Raw genomic sequence first — 27,363 nt, forward strand, 5'->3', positions numbered from 1 at the left:
ATTGGGACGTTCTCTGCAAGTTCCTCCGTGTGGGCTTGCCGGCCATCTCGTAAGAGTGAATTTGCAACCTGACCTGGGTCAAATGTGTTTAAGGCATGTGTACCACTCATCTCGTGTGTTGTTCTTCTACTTATGTTTGCAGCACAAGGCTGTGTGGTAGCATCATTGACCGAGGGCATGGCTGTGCCACTGATGAAATGTTTTCTGTAGGTTAGGGCTGGAATTTGGAATTTGGAAGGACACAGTGGGATCTTTAACATCCATCAACTGATTCTGTCAGGTCAGGTTCGATCTGTGACCTGCTCCAGGTACCATGTAAACCTGTACTAACCTGTTCCATGGTCGGGTTGTCGGCGACTAAACCGTCTCCTCCACCAGGTTTTCTGGTGAGGAGGGTGTTTGGATATGGACACCCAGCAGGATTAAAAACAAAACCTGCCAAAGGGCGGAGGAGCTCCTTGTGAGCCAACGGCCATCCATATCTAGTGCCCAACTGTGTCTGCGGACGTCCTCCTGCAGTTGGGTCACTTCTTATTAGGAGGTTGGTGGCAGGATTTGCACTCTGGCCACCGTAAAACCCTTCACTCCGCAAAACGCAAAAACGCAAAAAAATCTGAAAACCCACTCCGTGCGAGTACCTCCTGTGCAGCTTCCCTTCGCAGGGCAGCTCACCGGATGACGGGATTGGGGCAAAGCCTTCGGGACCCCAAATCTTTGATAGGAGGGAAACCACGGGGTAACATCCCTGGGTCAGATTGCGGGAGAGTGTGTCGGAGTGGTGCTGAGGTGTCGTCCACCAGACGGCGGTCTCCTTGGGTTAAGCTGAGGCGGTCCCTTCGGGTGGGTGCCTGGAATGTCCTATCCCTAAGAGAGGATGATCACCTGTCTCTGTTATCATCTGAGCTCAAGCGTTTGGACATCGGGATTGCAGCTCTCTCTGAGGTTCGGAGACCGGATTGCGGCGAGATAATGGTGGGTGGTTACACCTACTATTGGTCTGGTCGCTCTGATGGTTACCATACCCAAGGAGTTGCTGTAGCTGTGTCCAATAAGCTGACCCCAATGATAATTGAGGTAACACCGGTCAACGAACGTATTATGAGATTAAGGATTCGTCACTCCTTAGGTGTCATTTCCCTGGTCTCTGTTTATGCTCCGACTGAGGCGAGTGATCTCACCGTGAAGTATGCATTCTACACCACGCTCGAGTCTGTGGTTGATCAGTGCCCCAGACGAGATACACTTATAGTCTTGGGGGATTTCAATGCATCGACTGGAACTGATAGGGACGGTTATGAGGTGTGTGTTGGTCCCCATGGGTCAGGAACTATGACCCAGAATGGCACTAAGTTCCTTGACTTTGCAAGAAGTCATGGACTTAGGGTGGCTGGTTCATGGTTTCAGCGCCCACAAGCTCATCGCTGGACTTGGTATTCCAACGCTGGCGGTGTGGCAAAGGAGATTGACCATGTCCTCATTGACGGTCGTTGGAGGATGATCCAGAACTGCAGGGTCTACCGGAGTGCTCAGTTCCTCAATACTGACCACAGGCTTGTTGTAGCAACTCTAAAGCTGCACCTTAAATCCTGGAGAATGGTACCATCCCAGCCTAGGTTGGATGTTGCCAAGCTCAGGGATGAGAGAGTAGCTGAGGAGTTTGCGAACAGGCTGAGTGGACACTTGGGGGTCTGGGTGCTTTGGGGGGTCCTGAAGAGTTGTGGAGCACCTTCAAGACCACCGTCCTTGATGTTGCCGGTGGATGCCTTGGAGTTCACCGCAGGGCAAAGAAGAATTTTGTCTCTCAAGGGACACTGGATACCATTGACCAGAGTCGCAGGGCCAGGCTGAATGGCAGAGCTGAGCTGTTCAGGGAGCTGAGGCGTAAAACTGTACGTGCACTGAGGGTGGACAAGGAGGCCTATGTGCGAGGAATCTGTGAGGGGTAGAGCATCACCTGTGGACAGGTGATTCTCGTCCCGCTTACAGGGGAATTCGCGCATTACGTTCATCCAAGCCCATCCCTCGGAGCACTACAGTTCGAGCAGAGAGTGGTAGGCTCTTGACAGAGGAGTCTGAAGTGAAGGCCCGCTGGGCCGGTTACTTTGAGCGGTTGTACCAGGCTGATCCCCCAACTGTCGAGTTGGATGTCAAGGGTGTTACAATCCCTGTTGCTGACCCTCGAATCAACTGTGGTCCACCTACGCTTGTGGAAACACGGGCTGCGGTGAACCAGTTGAAACGGGGCAAAGCTCCAGGGATCTGTGGCATCCATGCCGAACTTCTCAAGGCTGGTGGAAATGCTGCACTCGTGTCGTTGCATGCAGTTTTGTGCTCTGCCTGGAACACAGGCATCATCCCAACTGACTGGAAGAGGGGCCTTGTTGTCCCTCTCTGGAAAGGGAAGGGTGATCGCCAAGACTGCAACAACTACCGAGGGGTGACGCTGCTCTCAGTGCCGGGCAAGGTCTTTGCTCGGATAATTCTCGATAGGGTTCGCCACCATCTGCTTGAGCACCAGCGTCCAGAGCAGTCAGGCTTTACACCAAAGAGGTCAACGATTGACCGTATCCTTGCACTTCGTGTCCTCACTGAACGCAGACGAGAGTTTCGGCAGGGGCTGCTTGCAGCCTATGTTGATCTCTGTAAAGCGTTCGATTCAGTGAATCGGGATGTCCTCTGGAGGATTCTTGGTCTTCGTGGGGTGCCACCAAAACTGATCGATCTGATGTCTGAACTCTACTCTGGTACTGAGAGTGCTGTGAAGTGTGGTGGTACCATCTCTGACTTATTTCCAGTTGTTACTGGAGTTCGTCAGGGATGTGTACTTGCCCCTACACTTTTCAGCACTTGTATGGACTGGATTCTAGGGAGGATGGCGGAGAGATCAAGTTGCGGTGCGTCATTTGGGAATGTCAAGATCTCGGACCTTGACTTTGCAGATGATGCAGTCATCTTTGTGGAGACTTTAGACATCCTCTTGGGGGCCCTCGAGATGCTGAATGAGGAGTCGGAGCCGTTGGGATTACGGGTTTCTTGGGTCAAAACTAAGATCCAGGCTTTCGGTGACATCTTGGATGCTGCTGTCCTATCTGTGTCTGTTTGTGGTGAGGATGTTGAGGTCGTGGAGAGATTCACTTACCTTGGCAGTGATATTCATGTCTCTGCTGGCTGCGAGTCAGAGGTCAATAGACGTCTGGGTCGGGCCTGGGGAGTCATGGATTCACTGGATCATGGGGTGTGGCGCTGCCGGTACCTGTGCGGGAGGACGAAAGTCCGAGTCTTCAGGTCCTTGGTACTTCCAGTCTTGCTCTATGGGTGCGAGACTTGGACTCTGACCAGGGATCTGAGACGGAGACTTAATTCCTTTGGTACCAGGTCTCTTCGGAGAATCCTTGGCTATCGCTGGTCGGATTTTGTGTCCAACGAGCGGTTGCTGAGAGAGACTCGGATGAGATTTGTTACCTGCATAGTCCGTGAGCGTCAGTTGCGGCTGTATGGACATGTGGCTCGTTTTCCTGACTCTGATCCTGCTCACCAGATTCTCTCAGCGAGGGAGTCTCATGAGTGGAGGAGGCCAGTGGGTCGACCACGTGCCTCATGGTTGCAACAGGTTGACCATCATCTCAAGGAGATGGGGATGGGCCTGGCATCTGCCTGGGGGATGGCCAGACGGAGGCCCCTGGAGTACCGGCGGAAAGTGGACGCAGCGACGTGCTGTTCTGGCACATGCTCCCATACCTGACCTGACCTGAACTGATTCCAGCAGATGGGACACCCGCTTAACATCCATCTGATGGATGGCACACCAAATTGTTGAATCACCCTGCCTGTGAAACTCTGGGATGACAGTTTATAGCTTGGACAAGATTCCAACCCAGGATAAACAGCTTAGAGGCGAGTGTGCGTAGCTCGAGAACATCCTACCAGCCCTATCTCGTGCGTTGAAATGACAGCATTACCGTATTTGTGCTGATATAGTCATTTACCCTGTTTTTTTAAATTGCAATTTTGTTTCAGAAACTCTTTCCTGGGTCGGATTTCTAAAAGGGTTTTTTTCTTTTTGTGTTGAAAGACGACTCTTTACCGCTCTTCAAGCTCTCGATTCTGCGGTCTCATAAATACAAATGAGACATGTATATAGGTAAATGTCTCTATCCACCAAGGAAATGTCGAATTTTCCGTGTAAATCCCTTTATTCGCATGATGTACGAGATTAATTTGTCAGCATTTGTATTGTCATAAGTTACTCCTTTGTGTGAGGTCTTTCAAGTCTGTCATCCTTTACCTGACAACAGTTTTGTTCCTTGCAGTTTGGGAAACAGTGATTGTTCGCACCGTGCATCACATTGTGTATTTAGAGAATCTTGTGGGAAAAACTATTCATTCATTTTTTTGACATGGTGCCGAAATAGTAGAACAGGATAAGGTTGCTATTCGCTAAAGAGCCTGACTGTGCTTCAGAATTTTCCAACAAATCCAACCATGATGCCACCGAGAACAAGACTCGGTGGCGTAATGGTTACAGCATCTACTCAAACTCTGGATAGTCGACAGTTTGAACCTGACCCCAGCTGAGTCATACCAAAGACTTCAAAAATGTGTTGCGTTGCTTCCTTGCTTGACTGTCAGCATTTAAAAAGGAAAGAGCATGGAAATACAAACCTTGCATTGTACAGGCTTAAATGGCTTAATGCGTTGAAGTTCCTTGTCGGAGAACTTGTATTTGGGACAAGATGAGCACCAGCGAAAAAGCAATCATTCCACCTCCCAAGTACCATTAAAGAGAAAGGAATCATGCTTGAACCACAGAGGCCTTGGCAATCATCAGTGTGCATGCCAGGGTGTTGAAGCACTTTGAGCTGCAGTCAATCACAGTCCTGGCAAATCAACTGGAAAGGCAAACAGCAAGGGCGGAACTTCCAGGAGGATCACTCAGGTCAAATATTCAGCACAAAAAAATGAATCCAATTTCCAGGACAATGAACTCGTTGAACACGGAATTATGTCACAGAGAATAATCTCGACTGTCGGTCAGAGGGAAGCAGAAAAATGGTCCTCCGAGAAGTGGTTGCCTTGATCATGTTGGTCACGACAAATAATTCTTCAAATAATATTGTTCCTATGTAATGAATATAGTTTATTTACACACAATTGGCACTTTGGTGCAGGAGGCCATTTGGCCCATTATGCTGACACTGCATTAACCTCAGGAACCATCTCCCTTTAAAACATAACCTTCCTACAAGTCCTGCCAATATCCTCATACCCCTCGATTTCCAATGCATCAAGGTGTCTCCTGAATTCCAATTGAAACATATCTCTTTCCACTGCCACTACCTTTCCAGGGAGATCATCCATACATTAACCACTCTCCGACTGAATGACCTTTGCCTTAAAACTGTCCTAACTCTCATATTCTTTATCCTCAGGGCTAAAGTTATGACCTCTGGTTCTAACACCGTTCATTTTGCTGAAAAACTCCACTTCACCTGCCTTGTCCACAGACTTCATAACCTTAAACATCTCTATCATATCCCCCCCAGAACCACCCTCCTTTTGAATGCATAAAGTCCTGTTTCATTCTGCTACTCCTCATAGCTTAATGTAGCTCGTCCTGGAATCAATCTAGTTGCACGATGCTGAACCGTCTCTATGGCAGCTATCTCAGAAGTGGTGACTGCCATTGAACACAATATTCTCGATGAGGCTTCACTAATTTCCTCTACAGTGTTCACATTACTTTTTGATTTATCATTTATCCCTCTACGAATACAACCTACACCCTGTTACCTATACCTATAACTGCCTGGCACCATGCTGTCTGTTTACCCCCGATATCTATGTTCTTCGTTGCACGGCCCGCGAGCCACTGGCGGCCCCTGGTGGCCTAAAGTGTGGCCCCTAACATGGGGCAGACAATACACAAATGTGAGAACACCCTCCGTAATCCACGGTAAATGGTATCAATGAGTCGACTTCTCATTCCGGGATCCGACAGACAGCATGAGCCTATTATATCTGTACGGGTTATTGTGAAATTTCAAGATCATATTTCTTAACGGCAAAGATATCGCGGCATATTTATCAGCAGCAAATTAAATAAAATCAGGAGCAATTGGCTATGTTGCCCAACACACCGCCCGAGGAAACCGTGTTCAATTGTTTTTATTTATTATTATTCAATTGAAAAAAAATTACAATTTTCCCGGAGGTTCGGAAAAAAACTTGAAGAAACTTTTACTTCTTTGGCATGATTTATAATTTTTTAATATAAATGATGCAACTGATTTTATTTACTCATGAACATACATTTTACGCTCAACTAATAAGTCATTGCGGAGAAAAATGATGCAAGCTTAAGGGGAAGGAAAAATGGATCGGTTCTTGATTAAAAAATCGAACAGCGAGCGAGATAAAAGAACTAATACTGTTGAAAATGAAGAGGCCGGAGGGAGCGTCATCGCAGACAAGGAGGCACAGAGCAACAAAAACAGAAAGGTGTGTGTTTTGGAGGCAGAAAACAGACAATTTCAAGAAGAATGGACGGATGAGTTTTCATTTGTGCTGAACGAATCTGGCACAAAGCCGTCAAGCCGGTCTGTTTAATTTGTAAGGAGTCATGTTCTGCTTTGAAGCGCAACAATCTTGAGCGCCATTACACAAAAGCACATGGCAAATACCCACCTGGTAGTAACCTTCGGAAAAATAAAATCGAGCAACTTACCACTTTGCTTCAGAGATGTAGGTGTGTTGGCGAGAGTTTGATGGAAGTTTCATTTTGAAATTGCGTGGATTTTAGCTCGACACAAAAGCTTTAACCGATGCAGAGATCATTAAAGAATGCTTTTTGGCTTCTGCAGTAATAATGTATGCCGATTTCAGTAACGAGCTTGCAATCCTAAAGCAAACTACAAGGGCACTCGGTAGAGCGCATACCTCTGCCACGTAATGCCTGATCCATGAGAACATATCGGGCCCAATACATTTTTGAGATATCGTGCTGTATATCGATGTTAGCCCTATCTCTCACTGATGAAGAATCACTTTAAAAATTCTAATAGTCGGATCCGGAATTTCACCAAAATCGAATCGATTCGTCGTGGTCACACACCCAACCTGTCCACCAAGTTTCATCCGAATCCGTCAACAACTTTTTGAGATATCCTGCACATAAACAGACAGAAAGGGGTGAAAACATAACCTCCTTCACCTTCAGTGGCGGAGGTAATAAAAGGACTCCAGCTGTCTGATACGACCTTCATGAGAAGGGTGGAGGGAATCGCGACAGACATTGGGCAACAGCTAATGGAGGATATCACGGCTGCACCGTGTTTCAGCATAGCGTTGGATGAAAGCGCGGATGTGTGTGACATTGCACAGTTATGCTTATGGGTTCGTTTCCCAAAGGAGGAATTGTTTTGTGAGGAATTGTTGTGCTTGATACCGTTGTAAGGTCAGACCAGAGAGGAAAATATTCTTGATGGCTTACTGGACTTTTTTTTTTTCTTTCTGGGAATGACTTGAACTGGTACAACCTGGTATCTGTATGCACTGATGGTGCTCCAAACATGTGAGGAAAGGAGAATGGCCACATCGGTCGCATGAGAAAAAGAGAGGGAATACCCAAGTTCGCCACTTTTCTTTGCATCATACATCAGGAAGCACTTGTAGCTAAACTCAAAAACTGAGATGCAAAGTGTGATGCAGCTGCTTGTCAAGCTGGTCAACTTAATTGTATCAAGAGCACTGAATCACAGACAAATTTGAGCACTACTCGATGAGTATGAGACGGAGCATGGTAACCTGGTGATGCACAGCGAGGTCCGATGTTTGTTGCGTGGCAAAATACTGCAGCTATTTTTGAGTCTTCTTCCTCAGATTCGAGAATTTATTGAAAACAAAGGGAGGAAGGAGGCAGAGTTGGAAAACCCAGAGTGGGTAATTGAACTAGCATTTTTCACCGACATCACTTGCCACTTGAATGCGCTGAATCTCCAGCTGCAAGGGAAACATAAACTTCCCGGTAATATGCTGCCTGCCGTAACGGCATTTCAAAACAAGATCACGGCACTGTTTCTACCGGACAGAGAGTTTGCGCACTTTCCAAAACTCAAAGCAATCAAAACAGAAGATCCTGAGCTGTTGAAACATTTCAATTACGATTCATTTGTGCAGATATTGGAGGAAATGTGGGTCGAGTTTGAATCTAGATTCAAAGACGTGAAGGAGTATAAGGACTTTCAACTTCATTGAGAACCCGTTCAATGTGCCAGTATCGTCTCTGTCACCCGTCATCATGGACCTCTGTTCTGACCGTGCAAAACTGGAGAGTGAAATCGTTGAGCTTCAGACAAATGACATCCTATGGTCTGAACTTCAGTCAAGCGTTCATCATTTCTGGAGCATTTCACAGAATACCCAACTATGAAACCCTGTGTGCAAAAAGTGCTGTCCTTTTTTGCCAGTACATACATACATTCACATGTGAAGCAGCCTTTTCAACAATGATCACTGTGAAAAGAAAACAGAGGAACAGATTGACAAATTAACATTTGGACTGCTCACAAGGATTATTATGACGGATTACAAATCCGGCATGAAGAGGGTCATGGAGCATCAGGCACACTTCCGCTCATCTAACTTTTAAAGTAAGTTTTGAAATCTAACTTATTGTTTTATTATTATTATTATTATTGTAATACTTGTATTATTTTGCTTAAAACACATACCTTAAGTAGGTGACTTCAAATTACATTTTTAGTTTCTAATAATTAAGCCTATTTTGTTTTATTGCACATGCAGACGTCTATTTAGTTGACATAGCTGTTATATAACATAATTGCATCAAGGATTGCATTATTTTGGCTTGCATTCGGTGTGGCAACTCTCACACTCATGTCTTATTGGCGAAAGTGGCCCACCTCTGAAAAATAGTGAAGATCACTGCCCTATATCTCTTACCACCTCCAGATCCTTCTCCGATGCGACATGCTCCAAGACTGCCGCCTGTATCATATAAAGCCCTACATTCATTATTCTAACGGAATCTAACCCATCCTTAGAAATTTAGATTTCTTAATGTTAAACTACATCTGCTAATCTTTTACCCAACGGATGAAAGTATCTTGACTTTCCTGAATCTGATTACGCTCTGCTGTGCTATCTACCTTACCTCCAAGCTTTGTGTCACCTGCAAAGTTAGAAAGCTGACTATTCAACCTACAATCCAAAACATTGATGTATATTATAAATAATTAGCCAATAGGCCATCCTTACAGATGGGAGGAAGAGGAAACGCCTTTTGGAGTACGTGTTTACTATCGCACCATGGTAAAACACAAACAAACAATGTCTTCCCTTTCAGGAATGACTTGGGGTAATTTGGTTAGGGGTTAAAAGACAAGGTAAGATAGGGGATATATAGAGTAGAGGAACAGGTAAAAGAAACGGATTGATTGAAAACATGGTGAATGATTGCACAGTGTGAGTCGGTATTTTTAGCAATGTCTTTTTACCTCCGCCACTGAAAGGTGGGCGGAGGCTACATTTTCACCCCTGTCTGTTTGTCTTGTTTGGTTGTTTGATTATTTGTCTGTGAGCATGATATTTCAAAAACGTTGTGAATGGATTCAGACAAAAATTGGTGGACTGGTTGGGTGTGTAACAAAGACAAATTGATTAGATGTTGGTGACGATCCGGATCCTGATGCTGGAATTTTTAAAAGTGATTCTTCACCATTGAGAGATGAGGCCAAAAACGATATATATAGCACAATATCTCAAAAAGTTTTGGATGAGTTATGACAAAACTAAGTCGATGAGTTGGTTAGGTGACTAGAACAAGCCGATTAGGTTTTGGTTCAGTTTTGGATCTAGATCTGGCCTATCATTGAGATACAAAAATTAAAATGTTCAGCCTGGGGGGAGGTGTTCTCTCTTCCGAGTACTGTTCTAGTTTTTATATGCATTTGTAGTGCCTATAGAAAATCTACACCCCCTTTAAAAAATTTCACCTTTTGTTCCCTTACAGCTTGGAATTAAATTGTATTAAAACAGACTTTTTACACCTTTATTTACACATCCTAACCCACAACTTCCAAGTGAAAAAAACAAATTCTACAAATTTCAGAAAATTCATTAACAAGCTCAAATGAGCTAAGATTCTCGTCCTCTTAATGATGACGTTATAAAAACGAATATGGCGTCATTGTGATGTATCAGGTTTGCGATAAATTATCTGTGCTAATGCCCGGCTTGATTCCCGCAAACAAAATTCAAACAGTTTGCCTAGTTTCGGAGATAATGGTATAGGCGATTTCCATTAGCGGTGATATTATGACGTCAACTTTTTTTTAGGAAGAATTTCCAAAATCGGAGATGGTTACTGCCTGCGCATGGGCTTTCTGCATATACATGGCAAGTTTCACGAAGATCTGATGAAAACTCTGGGTTGTGAAACAAAAAATGTCAAAAAATAGGAATGACGTCATAAAAATTGATATGACGTCAAAGTGATGTATCATATGTGCGGTAATTCATCTCTGCTAATGCCCTGTTCGATTCCCGCAAACAGAATTCAAAAAGCTTGCCGAGTTTCAGAGATAATTTTTTAGGCGATTTCCATTAGCGGAGATATTTTGATGTCATAACTTTTTTTCTAGGAGGAATTTCCAAAATCGGAGATGGTTACTGTCTGCACAGGGTATTTTTACATATGTATATGTTAAGTTTCAGGACGTTTCGATGAAAACTGTAGGCTGTGTGTCCACCCCCTGAGTTAAGACTTGGTGGAAATCCCTTTGACAGCAATTACAGCTGTGAGTCTGTTGGGATAGATCTCTCCCAATGTTGCACATCTTGATTGGGCAATATCTGCCAATTCTTCGACACAAAATTGTTCAAGTCAAGTTGTGTGGGGGGCGTTGATGGACAGCAATCTTTAAGTCGTGCCACAGATTTTTGATTGGATTTCGGTCGGGACTCCGACTGGGCCACTCAAGGACATTTATATCTTTTTGTTCCTTAGTCACTCCAGTGTAGCTTTGGCTATGTGCTTCGGGTCATTGTCATGCTGAAAGGTGAACGTCCTTCCTAATTTCAGCTTTCTTGCAGAGGGCAGCAGATTTTCCTCAAGGATTTTTCTGTATTTTTCTCCATCCATTTTCCCTTCTATCCTGACAAGTGACTCAGTCCCTGCTGATTCCCATAACATGATGCTGCTGTCACAATGCTTCACAGTCAGGATGGTGTTCTTTGGATGTTGTGCTGTGTTGGGTTTGCATCAAACGTAATGTTTTGTATTTAGCCTAAAGAGTTCCATCTTGGTTTGGTCAGACCACAAAAAGTTTTGCCACATGGCTTCAGAATCTCCGGAGTGGTTTTGTGCAGACCTTAAATGGGACTCAAAGTGGTCTTTTTGAGTAATGGCTTCCTTCTTGCCACCCTACCATACAGGCCAGACTTGTGGTATGCTTAGGATATTGTTTTCACATGCACACAGCAACCAGTCTTTGCCATAAAGGCATGCAGCTCTTTTGAAGTTTCCTCTGGCCTCTTAGTGGATGCTCTGATCAGTCTCCTCCTTGCTTGCTCATCCAGTTTGGAGGAATGGCCTGATCTAGGCAGGGTCTTGGTGGTACCATATTCCTTCCACTTCTTAATGATTGCCTGAATGTGCTCCAAGGGAAATTCAATGCTTTTGAAATACTTCTATACCCATCCCCTGATCTGCGCCTTTCCACAACTTTATCCCGGAGGTTTTGAAAGATCCTTGATATTCATGGTTGAGTCTTTGCTGTGAAATGCACTACCCAGCAGAGGAAACCTACAGGAACAGCTGATTTTATTCTGAAATAATCAGAATCACAACAACTTAACACAGGTGGAGGCCAATTAACTTGGTGTGTGATTTTGAAGGTGCGGACATTTCTGCAATTTCCCATCACTGGGGATGTATACTTTTGCAAGCTTTTGCCATCACTTGGGATGGGAACTCTTCCTAGTCTGTACATATATTAAAGGAGCCATGTTCCTGAAAGTATAAGACTTTTTTGGCACATAAGAAGAAATTTCGAACTTGGCTTTCTCTGGGATTGAAGCACATCCACCTGTATACAATTCAACGACTTTCACCACTCGGCCACGGTAACTTTTATGTGATAAACTGCTTTTATATTATTATGAAGGGCTCGTCTGTGCAGACAGAAAGAATAATAAACAATACTAGGAGCACTGCTGTAAAACACGCAACCAAACAAACAAATGCACACTTTGCGAGTCATGAAGAGAATGATAAATGAAGAAATATAAACGTATATACACATATATTGTAGTGCCGATGGAAAGTCCACACCCTCTTTCAAAATTTTCACCTTTGTGACCTTTACTTGTCGCCTGGAATTAAATTGCATTAAATGAGAATTTTTCCACCTTTATTTACACATCGTAACACACAACTTAAAAGTGAAAAACAAATTCTACAAATTTCAGAAAATTAATTTAAATACAAAACTAGAATATCTTGGTCAGATAAGTGTCCACCCTCCTTATAATAAGAATTGTAAATTAGCTCAGGTGCAACCAACCCTAATTTAATAAAATAATAACTAAATAAATAACTAACATATTTTTCGTGAATCATTGAATCTAAAACACTGGATGTTGGGCCGGCTAGAAATAAGTTCAGGCGGGAGTGGAGACAGCAATAGAGGCGGAGATGATAGTGGTATTTTGTAAATGAGATGAAATATTCTAATTGTTTGTAATTCCATTAATTGAAAAATTAGGGTATGGTGAGATGCGAATCCATACACTTCTGAACTTCCTAGGTGAAAATGGACTGCATTTTCGAACTCAGTGGGGTCGATTTACTCTAAGAAATGTTTAGACGGACAACAAATTAATTATAGATTAGAAAATATCGAAATGAGTAGGATTAGTTACTCAACTCCAGAGTAATGATAAATCTTGTTTTAGGTCATATTTTCGAAATGGTAGTGAATTCAATGTCGGTGCAGTCATTTCTTAGAGTAAATCGATCCCATAGAGTTCGAAAATGTACTCCATTTCCACCTCGGACATCCAGAAGTACCCATAATCGTACCTGACCATACCCTAATTTAACCAACTCATGAAACTAAAAATCGTCATATGGAGCGACCTCTAAATCACCTCCGATCAACTTAAATTTTTTTATGCACGTTATTGAATCATAGTGGAATAATTTAAGGCTTATGGAGACAACATTTGAATTTTTGAATTTTTTTTGCTGTTTTTGGACCATATATATAAATATATATATATATAAATATAAATATAAATATATATATATATATATATATATATATATATATATATGTAGATATATAGATATATGCACACACACACACACACACACACTACTTACATCCTCTCAGCAAGACATCCTACCACCCACAGTCACACTTTGCTTCCAATCACTAAACCAGTTACCAACACAGTTTGTTACCCGACGAGCCACACAGAAAGCCTTCACCTGAGTGAACAACTCCTGTGTGATGACTTAGGAAATGTATTCTGAAATTCTAGATCGACTACATGCACTGCATTTCCCTCATCCACCCAACGAGAAACTGCTTCTTCGAACTCCAATGTATTTGTTAAAAATTACCTACCTTAAGTAAATCTGTGCTGATGACGTTTAATTACTGGTAGATTCAGATTATCCAAATGGTTCCCTATCCATACTTTAATCAACATCTCCAACACCTTCTCCACAAGCCACAACTGAAGTCAAGCTAACAGCTGTATCGTTCCCCAATTCTTCTCGAGATCCTTCATTAAATATCATCCCTCCATGATAGCATGGTACATTTGTTACTCCTCAATCCTCTAGTACTTGGTTTTTCAAACCTGGGGGTGCGACCCCAAGTGGGGTCGCCGAGCAAATTTCGTGGGGTCGCGGGCGTCCGCTTGCAGCGAAAAAAATTTGTCTATTTTCGATCGGTGTTCGCTTTTACGGGATGTAATATAAATGGTTCGTTCAAAGTATGGGAACCGGCGCAACATGACGCTTGGAATGGGATCCAGCCGATGCGCGGGCTCGCTGAAGGGCGGTTCATTTTGGCGGAAAATTAGTGGTTTGATCCACGGCCTCTCAAGGCCCTGTCACACCTTGACGATTTAGCCAACGTATGCCTGAAATATGCAAAATTGGGCTAAAACGCTGGCGCACGTCAAATACGTTATGGGTAAGTTTGTATACATTAAGAGCACGCTGAAAAACACTGCCATATGTCGTAGTACGCTGGCTTTCATTGTTGTACTTTGCAATTGTCCTCAAATTTTAGCATGCTTGAAATTTTACAACGTATGCCAGCGTATGACTCACACATTCCGCTACGCTGGCCATAAGTTGTAGGCACGTTATGCGATCGTTGACACACGTCGACACACGTTACTTGTAAGTTACTCATAAGTCGAAACACATTGACGTAATGATTAGCGTACCGGAAACTTATTTATAACCTATGAGTAACGTGTTGTAGACACGTTACACGATCGTTGCACACACGTCGAGGCACGTTATGCGATCGTTGACACACGTTGAGGCACGTTACTTGTAAGTTACTCATAAGTCGAAACATGTCGAGGTAATGCTTAGCGTACCCAAAACTTATTTCTAACCTATGAGTAACGTGCTTTGAACCTACGTGTAACGTACTTCCAACGCATATTGACGTATGTAGACTTATTTGATTGACGTCTTCCGGACGACCACAGAACTTACTGAACGTGTTTCTAATTTACAGCTACCATATAATGGCGTATTGGCAGCGTTAAAAAACAACAATAACTTCCAATATTTCGTCACGTCCGATTGCCTCTTCAGTTTGCTCATGTCTTATTCTTAGTTCCTCCTCTGTGAATATTTTCTGTTTGAGGATATTGTCACGTCGACGTCAACTTAAAAGCAAATTCCGAATATATTTTAAAATTCGTGATGGACTAAAAAAAAACAAAAAAAAAACAACAACAACTTCAGATATTTCATCACGTGCCTTCACGGAGCCAAGGAGAATAAAAAAGTGCCTTGATGGAGAATATAAGTTTCGGGTATGCTAAACATTAGCTCGACGTGTTTCGACTTATGAGTAACTTACAAGGAACTTGTGTCGACGTGTGTCAATTATCACATATCGTGCCTACAACTTATTCCCAGCGTAGCGGAACGTGTGAGCCATATGGTGAGTACGTCATAAAACTTTTAACATGCTTGAAATTTCACGACGTACTAAACGTACCACGAAAACCCGTGCTGCCATGTGAAAAGGAAATGGTATCTCTGATGGTTGGGGAGGAAGCGGCGAAGAAACTGGCAGTTGTACCTCTCTCTGACAACACCATCCAACGCAGAATTGAAGATACGAGTCTGGACATAATGGCTCACGTCGTACAGAAGATCAAGCAATCGCTGTGGCACGCCATACGGTTGGACGAGTCAACTGATATCGCATCGTACGCGCAACTCATCGTCTGGTACGCTTCATCAAGGCTGATAACTTTGTCAATGAGCCTCTGCTCATCAAACCATTGGAGGGCCCCACCAAAGGCAAGGACATTTTTGGGAAAGTAGAGCAGTTTTATCGTGATCATGATCTGGACTTCGGAAAGTTGCTCGGTTCTACAACAGATTGGTGCGCCAGCAATGTTCGGAGTGCGTTCTGGATTCAAGGCTAAATTGCGTGAGGTGGCTCCTCAGACCTCCATGGTACACTGCATGATTCACCGAGAAGTGCTCGCCTCTCGTACTTTTTTTTTTGTATACCTTGTCGAGGCTCGTGTGAGAGCGAACACACAACGCACAGCAAGGGGACATGAGACAAGAGGGGCGGGAGTAGGAGGGACAAAACAGTGGGGAACAGACACATTAGGAGATCTGTGGAAGGGAGAGGGATGGGACGGGGAACATGGGGAATAGAAGATGGACATTACAGGGACTTTCAGGAAGGAAAGCAGGGAATTTGAAGGAAGTGGGCTTGGGTGGATTATCGGGGGTTAGAAAAGATCAAGGATTTGGATGGGGGATGATAAGAGGTGGTGGTGAACAGCTGTTTTGAAAGCCTGGAGGGAAGAATGGGAAAGAATAGAGTGAGGTAGTTTATTCCAAAGGCGGGAGAAAAGAGGAATGAAAGAGTGAAGGTGAGCAATGATTCGTGATTTTGGTAGTTTTACCAAAAGGGGGTTGTTGGCGGACCTTGAGCGCCCTGTGGAAATGTGGTGGGGACAAATCGCAGAGAGAGCAGGGGGGCAAGGCTGGAGAGGAGACGGTAGAAGACAGAAAGTCCACCGACCAACCTGCGGTGATTGAGTGAGAGGCCCAAAGATTCAGCCTCATTGCGGGAGATGCCGATGATCCGAAATGCCCTGGTTTCTACAGCGTTAAGCCGAGAAAGGTGGGAGGCAGGAGCACCAGCCCAGAGGGGAGAGCAGTACTCCATCAGGCTATGGACAAAAGCTTTGTAAGTGGTCAGGAGCTCAGGAGGGCCGAGGAAGGACTTTGCACGACAGAGGATTCCCAGTCGGCGACTGGCTTTGGAGGCGACGTTTGAAATGTGGCTTTCCCAGGAAAGGTCATGGCAGATAGTGAGACCCAGAAGCTTGAAAGAAAGGACTTCTTCCAGAGGATTGTTGAGAAAGTGGATGGGGGGGTTCTAAATGGTCCTTTCGAAGAGACATAGTGAGAGTGTGAGATTTGTCCGGATTGAAAGACATGTTCCACGTGTTGGACCAGTTTGTGATTTTATCCAGATCTGCAGTGAGCGAAGAAGCTGCTGCTTGCCGGTCTGAGGGATGACCGATGGTACGGCAGAGGGTGGGGTCATCAGCAAAGAGATATAGAGGATTTTCCAGAGAGTCGGAGAGGTCATTGATGAAAACTAGAAAAAGAACAGGGCCCAGAATGCTACCTTGAGGAACTCCAGCCTGGACAGGAAGAGGGGATGAAAGAACTCCATTTTGGGCCACACGTTGACTGCGACAGGAGAGGAAGTCTGTGAGCCATGAGTGGAGATGGCTTTGGATACCATGGGAAGAGAGTTTGGTGAGTAGGGCAGGGTGCCAGACCATGTCAAAAGCACGTGATATGTCCAGGGATACGGCTCGGATTTCCTGTCTGGCATTGAGGACCTCCATCCATTGTTGGGAGAGCAGAAGCAGCATATCCAGGGTAGAGTGACCTGGTCTGAAACCAAATTGATGATCGAAAATCAAGCCATTGGAGAAGAGGAAGGATTTGATGTCTGAAGTGATGATGGATTTCATAACCTTGCTGATGATTGGGAGAAGGCTCATTGGTCTGTAGTTGCAGGGATCTGTTTTTGCACCTTTTTTATGCAGGGCAGTGATGTTTGCAGATTTCCAAGAAGATGGCAGATGACCTTGAGCATATGAGAGGGTGAATCGAACAGAGAGAGGGTGAGCAAGAGCAGAGGATCAGGCTTTGAGGACACGTGGGCTGATGCCGTCAGGACCGGCTTTGCAAGGAACCTTGTAGAGCGTGCTCTCAGAAGTCGTAAAAATAGTGAATCACATCAAATCGAGCACCCTCAACACTAGGTTATTCAGGCTATTCTGCCAGGAGATGGACGCCAACCATAAGAATTTACTTTTCCACACTCAAGTCAGATGATTATCTCAAGGAAACCTTCTTCTGCGCGTTTACGAGCTCAAAGATGAACTGAAGGAGTTCCCATGCACACATGGGAAAACGGCATGGGTAGCGTTGCTTGAGTCAGACTCTTGGCTGTCAGAACTGTGCTATCTCGTTGACATCTTTGAACGTCTCAATGTCTTCAACCGCTCCCTCCAAGGCAAAGACGCCAACCTCATGATTTTTCACAACAAAATGAGCGGATTTCTGGCGACTCTAAAATTACTGGCAGACAAAGTAGTTGTTAACCGCTTCAGCCTTTTCCCCCGTCTGATGGAGCATCTAACGACCTGCCAGTATGATGATACTGAGCTCGACAGTCTTTCTGGGGAGATAGCACGTCACCTTTGGTCGCTCATTGAACAGTTCGAGAACTATTTCCCTGAGCTGGATGTTCAGTCCTTTTCTGTGGTTCGAGACCCTTTCACGGCTCCACTGGACTCGATTGCTGATGAAGATGATACAGCACAGGAAGAGCTTGTACAGCTCCAGCAGCATTCAGGAGTGCAGGCTCTTGCACGGACGAATTCGTTGTCGACATTCTGGTGCAAAATGCTGCTGTCGTACCCGACCCTGTCACGGCGCGCCATTAAGGTTCTCATGCCATATCCTTCATCATACTTTCGTGAGCAGTCGTTCTCCACCATGGTGGTGATTAAAACAAAGTACAGAAATCGTCTAGAAATGGAGCATGATATGATCCTGGCATTGTCATCTACTTCTCCACGAATAGAGAAGTTGGTTTCTGAAAAACAGGCTCATCCTTCTCACTGATATATCTAAATGTCATTTGGACGAAACTTCTGAAACATTCACTGTACTATTTGGATACTGTCGGCTATTCTCCGTTTACTCGTCTATGAAAACATGACGATGGTGAATAAAGTAAACATTAAATGTTCTTGTGTCATATGAAATATCTTATATATTATGAATTGGGTTTTGAATCTTTTGGGTCGCGCGATGTAGAGAGGTTCTGAAATTGGGTCACCACTAAAAAAAGTTTGAAAACCACTGCTCTAGTACCTCTCATTACTCAAGCAGCAGCTTCTTCGCTCTCTGCAGATCTGGATAAAATCACAAACTGGTCCAACACATGGAACATGTCTTTCAATCCTGACAAATCTCACACTCTCACGATGTCTCTCCAAAAGGACCGTCTGGAAAATCCCCCCATCTACTGTTTCAACAATCCTCTTGAAGAAGTCCTTTCATTCAAGCTTCTGGGTCTCACTATCTTCCAAGATCTTTCCTGGGAAAGCCACATTTCCAAGCTAGCCCCCAAAGCTAATCGTCGACTGGGAATCCTCCATCGTGCAAAGTCCTTCCTCGGCCCACCTGAGCTCCTGACCACATACAACGCTTTTGTCCGCAGCTTGATGGAGTACTACTCTCCCCTCTGGGCTGGTGCTCCCAACGCTCACCTTTCTCGGCTTCATGCTGTGGAAACCAAGGCATTTAGGATCATTGGTATCTCCCGCGGTGAGGCTGAGTCTTTGGGTCTCTCACTCTCTCACCACAGGCAGGTCGGTGGTCTTTCTGTCTTCTCCCGTCTCCTCTCTGGTCTCGCCCCCCCATCCCCCACTCTGTGTGCTCTCTGTCCTGCCCATATTTCCACGGTGCTCAAGGTCCACCAGCAACCCCCTTTTGGTAAAACGACCAAAATCAAGAATCACTCCTCACCTTCATTCTTTCATTCCTCTTTTTTTCTACCTCTGGAATAAACTCCAATGTTCTCTTCAATCCCACTCTCCCCTCTCACTCTTCAAAACAGCTGTTCACCACTACATCTTATCTTTCCCCATCCAAAACCATGATCTTTTCTACCCCCTTAATCCACCCCAAATCTGCCTTCTTCAAATTCCCTGGTTTCCTTCATGAAAGTCCCTGGAGTGTCCATCTTGTTTAGCCTATGTGTCCCACCCTATCCCTCTCCCTTCCACAGATATCATTTCTCTGTTCCGCACTGTTTTGTGCCTCCCGTTCCCACCCCTCTTGTCTCATGCTCCCCTTGTACGTTCTGTGTGTTCGCTCTCATTCGGCCTCGACATTGTATACAAAAATATATAAATAAATAAGTAAGTAAACCTGTCCTGAGTCCAATTAGCCGTTTAAGATATCCACTAATGCCATGCTGATCTGCTCTGCCACGTCCCTCAATCCTGTTGGTTACATATTATCCGGCCCTGGTGCTTTATCATCGCTTAATATTTCGAACTATTTCTTCACTTCCTCTACTCTGACTTGGATCCTTTCGAAAAGCCCTTGCTCACCTCTGTATTTTTCACCTGCAATTATGGATGTCATCATTTCTTGGGCAACACTCGCTGCATTTTCCAATTCGGAATCTCTTTTTCTCCCACATGGTCTTGTGCAGTGAACATGTTTTATACGCACACTTTTTGATGATCATCTATTTTTTTTTTGTTTTTTTTTAAACCTTTGAACATCTGTTGCACTTTATAGCTGCCAATGACACTGGATTTCCACATGAGGGATAATCGCAGCTGCTTTTGATCCTGGATACAGAAACCATGCGCTACCTCTCACATTCAATGAACGATGGATATTTTATTTTCAGCCCCAAACCGACCATCAGCCCCGCTGGGGACTTGTATTTTGGATCTTGTCGTCCGTACGCATGTCTCTTTCTCTAGTAGAAAATGACTTGACGCATTTCTTTCATATTCGGCATATGTAGGCAATACAGTTATATATGGACAGGAGGCACATCAAATTATTTTGAGATCACAACCAATTTGGAATTTGGGGAATAAAATAAAACATAATGGGAGAGAATAGTACAGGATTGTATATGCTTGTGTAAGCTATTATTTATTTGGATACACATTATCATCACCGCTACCTGACATGTACCACCTTGAATTACTAACTAATATACACTTTACGATCTCCACTAACAACACACAACTTTGAATTACTTAATTATATACACTTCACTACCACCACTACCTTCCATACCACCTCGAATTATTTATTTATATGCACTTTACCCTCTCCACTTCTGATTCTGATGCACAATAGTCTGTTACAGTGTCGGTGCTGCCCGAAGGCTTCTGCTGTGTCAGTTTATATTTGCCATTGCCTGCCCATCATTAGTTCGGGCAGGAATTTGTAATTTGTGCAGGATGCCGGTGATAGCTTGCCTAATCTTTGCGAAGGACACCATAGTATCTTTAACATTCATCAGTTTGTGCCAGCAGATGGGACGCCCAGTTTAACGTCCATCCGAGTGACTATGCATACATTGATGATGAATCACCCTGCCTGTGAAACACCGGGATGACAGTTCGTAGCTCTGAATCAAGATTCAAACCCAGGCTAGACAGTTTCATGGTTAGTGTATGTTCCTCTAGCCCACTGGTCCCCAACCTGCGGCCCGTGGGCCGCATGCGGTCCGCGGAGCCCTATACGGCGGCCCGTGAGGACTTTCCAATCAAAACACATTTCCATGTAGCAATTTTAAAGGGGTTTACACAATGCCACTGCCGGCCACTGCCGGCCGGTGCCGTGACCTGAAAAACCTTACACAATGCCTCTGCCGGCCACTACCGCTTACTGCCGGGAGGAATCAAATCAATTTGCATCAATAAAATGCATAAATAAAACTCAATAAAATGCATCAATTTTTTTTCTGGCTCCCAACATCCTTGGGAGTAGTGAATGCGGCCCGTGGGATCAAAAGGTTAGGGACCGCTGCTCTAGCCCATCTTGCCAGCCTCCATCTCGACGACTAACATACAATTTTAATTTATTTATTTATATGCACTTTTTTCCCCATCTTCAATGATTATCTCCACCACCGAAGGTGAAGGAGGTTATGTTTTCATCCCTCTCTGTTTGTTTGTCTGTCTGTGTGTAAGATATCTCAAAAAGTTGTGGATGGATCCGGATGAAACTTGGGGACAGGTTGGGTGTGTGACAAGGACGAACTGATTAGGTAGGTTTTGGTGAAGATCCGAATCCGGTTCTGGATACGATAGTTAATTAATTTTTAAAATGATTCTTCACCATTGAGAGATAGGGCCAAAACGGATATATGGCACGATATTTCAAAAATCTATTGGGCCTGAGATGTTCTTGTGGATCAGGCATTAATTACGTGGTGGAGGTATGTGCCCTATGAGTTGCCCTTCTAGTTTCTTTAGTTATGTACACTTTACCATCTCCACTACCAACACCCTACCTTGAATTATTAATTATTTTTATACACTACCATCTCTTTTATCGACATATTTATTTATTTACTTATTTAAATGTAACATATACAGGTCCCATTTTTAAGGTGCATTGTGGAGCTGTGTCCCTCTGTGAGGACTTCTTTGTGTTCTTGTTATTTTAAAGAAGAATAATCATCATTTTATTACATGTACATTTGAAATCAGATTACAGTATTCGAGAGTTGTTAAAATATTGTAGGTTCCTAAAGAAAAAAAAAATCCAAGTGTAGTGTTTGGGATCTATTTGGTAACATTTCTTTTAATTATTTAGAGTTGTTTTTCTTCAATGCTGCTTGTTTGACATTTCCTTTGTTTGTTTGCAAACTCCGTTATCTGTGTTAATCATTATCCTGCACTCATGAAGCGAAAAGTGGGGTGAAATGATCTGCAATTTATAAAGAGCGTACATTGAAAACCGTTCAGCGGAGAAAATTGAAACTTTACCACATGTGACATGACCTTGTAGTGCAGCAGTCACTCTTTTAAGGTAAACACAAGCTGATTTTCTAAAATCCTCAATTTTCATCTGATTGACTAGCAATTTGAACAAGATTTGCATATCAAGTCACGTGGTTAGTGTATATACCTCTCGCCCCCTGTCTGTCCTAACTATTTTTCAGGTCAACATCGGCCAAAAGGCCAACAGAGGTGAAAAGGTCAACATAGGCCAAATTTTTTGAATTATCAATTTTTATCTGATTGACTTGAAATTTGAAGAGAATTTGCATATCAGGTCACTTAATTCGACGACCAATTATTTTTGAGGTCAAAATCTCAACAAAGGCCTGATTTCTAAAATTGAGAGATAGGGGTAAAAATTATATCGTGTTGCGGTTCTGCAAAACTGCATTCCTCGAAGGCAATGCCACCCAACATATAGTGATCTCCAGGCAGTTATTTCATTAGTCTTCATGCAGTTAGTCCTCCCCTCATGTCTATTGGGTTAACAGGATGAGTGCATTGCGTCGGTCTCGTAGTTAGGTCTAATAAATGCCTCTGATTCATATTCTGATACCTACTCTAACACTTTTCTTTTAGCCATAGGACATAACAAGCATGCAAGCACACACCATTCAATAGGCAATTGTTTACAAGCACACCACGATGCCTCCCGTGGCTCGGATCCTCCACATCCCCGCTGCAAACTACACAACCCGTGCACGAAAATCTCGCGCCATTATTTCATTCAAATCTGTGCGCCAATTCCCAACTGGCACTTCACCTTACCTCGTACCTCGCTCACCAAATATCACCACTTTGACCACAAAGACCTCCCACACATGGGAAAAATATTCCTGCACCTCCTCGTTCCTCTACATTGCCACAATATGCCACTCTATTTTGAGGAGCACTGCGCGGCGTCAGATTGTCCTTGGCACCGCATGATGCTCGACCATGTAACAGACACCAATTCTTCCACCCCTTCTCATCAGGGACATCCCAGGTGAGCATCCTGAATTGATAAAGCCCTCTTCCAGTTGTCAGACCACGAAAAGACCGGGGGCATTGAGGAGGGGTCGCGAGTAGGGCAATCCGTGAGTTTGGTTCGGGTCCCAGGTGTGCATTTTGGCCTGTGGGGGAGGGGGGTGCTGTGGGTGGTGGAGGGGGTCCGCTGCTCTCCGACGTTCAGACTGTGCATGATGCACTTTCAGGGCCAGGGTGCCGGTTCGTGGAGCATGCCCTATGTTAAGTCAGGAACTCTGAGCTGTGCCAAAGTTGGAAGGCAACTGAGCCGGTTTCCAGTCCCAGAGGCTGGCAGGGCATGGCTATGGCAGCTGTGGCCCAATGGAGGAGCAGGATTTGGGCCACAGCGAGTCGCTTTTCCGGTCATTGCCCCACCCTTCGCCCGGGGCTTATAAAAGGGGTAGTGTGGAGCCATTCAAGTCGTCGCTGTCTGTCTCGCTCCTCTTCAGAACATTATTGGTGTGTGATTGCCAAAACGTGCTTCTTCTTCTTTGAGAGCCTAATCTGGGGTGACTGCCGTCCTTCAAAACTCCCTGCCGTGCTGTCAACGTCCCGCAATCCCCACGCAGCCAGACAGACCAGTGCAGAGCACACGTTGCCATGAGCCCTGGCATTTAATTAAGCAGGAGATAACACGCCATATCACGAGGTGGGAACACTCAGGTGGAGCATCCCATGGAGGTACATGCTACACATACAGACTTTTACATAGCTAGGTTAGGGATCTTTCTCCTCATGCATCTATTCTCCTCTCTCTCGATCCACCCCTCTATCCCGTTTTCTGTGGGCGCACAAAGAAGAACGTTACCGACTCACAATCCCATTTTCCTCTGGCACGACACTGCATCCCCTACAATGCACGACACCACACCTCCCACTCCCACATCTTAGACACAACCAGTATTCCTCCCACTTATCTCTCCCTAAGTGTTCTGGGTTGTGTTGGTCTTCTGACCACGTCAGGTATTGAGATTGTTTACCCTCACCTGCTTTGTTTCTCTCTGGGCTATCTAATCTTCCTCGGGTGTGTGTGTGTGTGTGTGTGTGTGTGTGTGTGTGTGTGTGTGTGTGTGTGTGTGTGTGTGTGTGTGTGTGTGTGTGTGTGTGTGTGTGTGTGTGTGTGTGTGTGTGTGTGTATGTGTGTGATGGTGCCTGTCCTAGCATAAATTAAGATTGTAGAAGAAATAATGGGATAACTCTGCTCTGTCTGCTTTTGTCAGATTGCCTATCTTTTGCCTCATCCCACAAATTCCTTGCTCTCCCCTGCTGTACATAAAAATAAAACCCCATTCAATGTGCCACATACTTTTCCTCGCTTGATTGTAAATAAATGTGTTGTATAGAAATGTTCCCAGCTCGTTTTCGTGTTTTCTTCCATTGGTCCAGCATGGCCCGCACCCTAGTTTAGCCGGGACATTATTCCCCAACTGTTTCCTATCTGGTACGTGCTTGGCATGACCACGTGACCTATCAGTAAACAGAATTAGATGGAGGACCCAAAGTCACGTGGTCGAGTTATTGGCATTCACGGTCAATTAGCGACCTGCCGCATCACGAAGTTATGCATGTGCGACGGCCTGCGATTCCAGAGAGTCTGGTGGGAACCCAAGGTAGTTCATCCCTCGTGGTCTTTACCCCCGACCACGGGTCCGCAACAATATATTGTCATGGCCCCGGGGTCGCGGGGGTGCTATGAGGGAGGAGATATCTCTGGTTTCCCCCTGGACTTTCCGGGAATCCCAGGCTGTCACACAAGAATACGTTTGTGTAATGGCGGGTCACTAATTGACCACGAACGCCAATATATAATTTGACCACATGACCCAATGTCCTCTGTCTGACTTCCGTTTAGCTTGGAACATGTGGTCGCCTTATTGGGGAATTGCGCCCTCGATGCGTACTTGCGTTACTTACCATAATGGGTGCAGCCGAGCGGAGTTGCCAAGTATTCACTGGCTCATAAGCAGATTTTTGGGGATAACTTCCCAGCTATGCTAAGGTGCGGACCATGCTGGTCCAATGGTGGAAAAGACAAAAATGAGCTGGATACATTTATAACAAGGTAGATTCATTTTAACAAAGCAAGGAAAATTATGTGGCACAGTATGGGTTTTATTTACAGATGTACAGCAGGGGAAAGCAAGGAATTTGTGAGTGCGACAAAAGAAATGCAATATTCACAAAAGAAGACAGTGCAGAAATACACTGAATAACTTAGTCTTAAATTACACTCTACATGACAGGTGTGCACACACACACACACACACACACACACACACACACACACACACACACACACACACACACACACACACACACACACACACACTGACACACCCGAGAAAAATTAGAGATAGCCCAGAAAGATGAGGCAGTTGAGGAATAGTGACCTCATGGTACCTGGTGTGGTCAGCAGACTGGTGCAACGCAATCGTTTAGGAAGGGGGAGGGGGGAGGAAACCTGAAGGTGTCTAAATTGTGGGAGTGAGAGGTGAGAGTGCAGTGCAGCATGTCATGTGGTGTGAGAGGTGTGAGTCATTAATGTTGCTCTGAAAAGAATGGTTGTTCGGGACTTGCCCTCGCCGATTGCTCTTTTGCGTCCACAGTGGATGAGATGTAGATGGGAGAGAAGATGCGTGAGAGAAAGACCTTAACAGAGTTGTGTGAGAGTCTGTAAGTATGAATGTTGGCTGCTGGATGCAACCAAAAAACTGAGTGTCGAGGACCTGGGGGTGGTCCCAGCCCATTTTAGCAATTGTTTGCTTCACCCTGATCTCCTCGCTTGGTTGCGCCACCCTCTCCACTTGGTCGCACTGACTTGTGGCGAGATTCGTTCTGACACTGGAGAAGTCTTGTTTGACCACCTCAATAAGTGAAGTCTGCTGAAGTCTGCTGAAGTCTGCTGAAGTCTGCTGCAGTCTGCTGAAGTCTGCCTCGATCATAAGCCGAATTGCTCCTTTTTATGGGCCCTGAGCGAGGGAGCAGCTAAAATTAGATCAAACAATGCTGTAGGCATTTTCGAGCTCCCCCATTGGTGCACAGCAGTCGTCCAGCGCCGGAGCCATGCCCCACCGACTTCGGAATCTAAAATGGCCTCACTCGACCTTGCGCCGCACCATGAATCGGAGCTCTGAGATTAACATGTGGCGAGAGTTTTCGGAAGCGCTCTCCAGCCCTAAACATGTGCTGGACTCCATTTCTGCATGGGTAATTGGGGAAACCCCAGCACTATCCGTATACCTTCGAATGAACCCCAGACCATACTGGTGTCAAGTTACACACCAAAATACCCAAATTCTCCTTACTCTTGTTCCTTCTGCACCTTCCAAGACTGCGGTGAGCATCCAAGGGGTGAGGCGGCAGCTTTGGAGTTTCACTTCCGGTTCCTGTTCTTGAGTGACGGTGGCGGTTCCAGTTCAGGGTCTCTGATGACTTTCTCAAAGATAAGTTTTCTGGTCACTGACACAGCAGGTCACTGAATTTCCAATTCCCAACTAGGATGATCACCTGTCTCTGTTATCATCTGAGCTCAAGCGTTTGGACATCAGTATTGCAGCACTCTCTGAGGTTCGGAGACCGGATTGCGGTGAGATCATGGTGGGTGGTTACACTTACTATTGGTCTGGTTGCTCTGATGGTTACCATGCCCAAGGAGTTGCTGTAGCTGTGTCCAATAAGCTGACTCCAATGATAAGTGAAATAACACCGGTCAACGGGTGTATTATGAGACTAAGGATTCGTCACTCCTTGGGTGTCATTTCCCTGGTCTCTGTATATGCTCAGACTGAGGCGAGTGATCTCACTGTGAAGGATGCATTCCATGCCATGCTCGAGTCTGTGGTTGATCAGTGCCCCAGGTGAGATACACTTCTAGTCTTGGGGGATTTCAATGCATCTACTGGAACTGATAGGGATGGTTATGAGACGTGTGTTGGTCACCGTGGCTCTGGAACTGTGAACCAGAATAGC

The 27,363-nt window shown here is 44.8% G+C and overlaps 1 protein-coding gene across 6 annotated transcripts in view; it reads left to right on the forward strand.

Annotated features, from left to right (window-relative positions):
• Nucleotides 1–27,363, forward strand: part of LOC147016808 (immunoglobulin superfamily DCC subclass member 4-like) — a 187,248-nt gene that overhangs the window by 76,459 nt on the left and 83,426 nt on the right. The window lies entirely within an intron of this gene.

This window comes from Eptatretus burgeri, chromosome 11 (genome assembly GCF_056783735.1).
Source record: "Eptatretus burgeri isolate ZD-2024b chromosome 11, Ebu_testis_v1, whole genome shotgun sequence".
NCBI classification, from domain to species: Eukaryota; Metazoa; Chordata; class Myxini; order Myxiniformes; family Myxinidae; genus Eptatretus; species Eptatretus burgeri.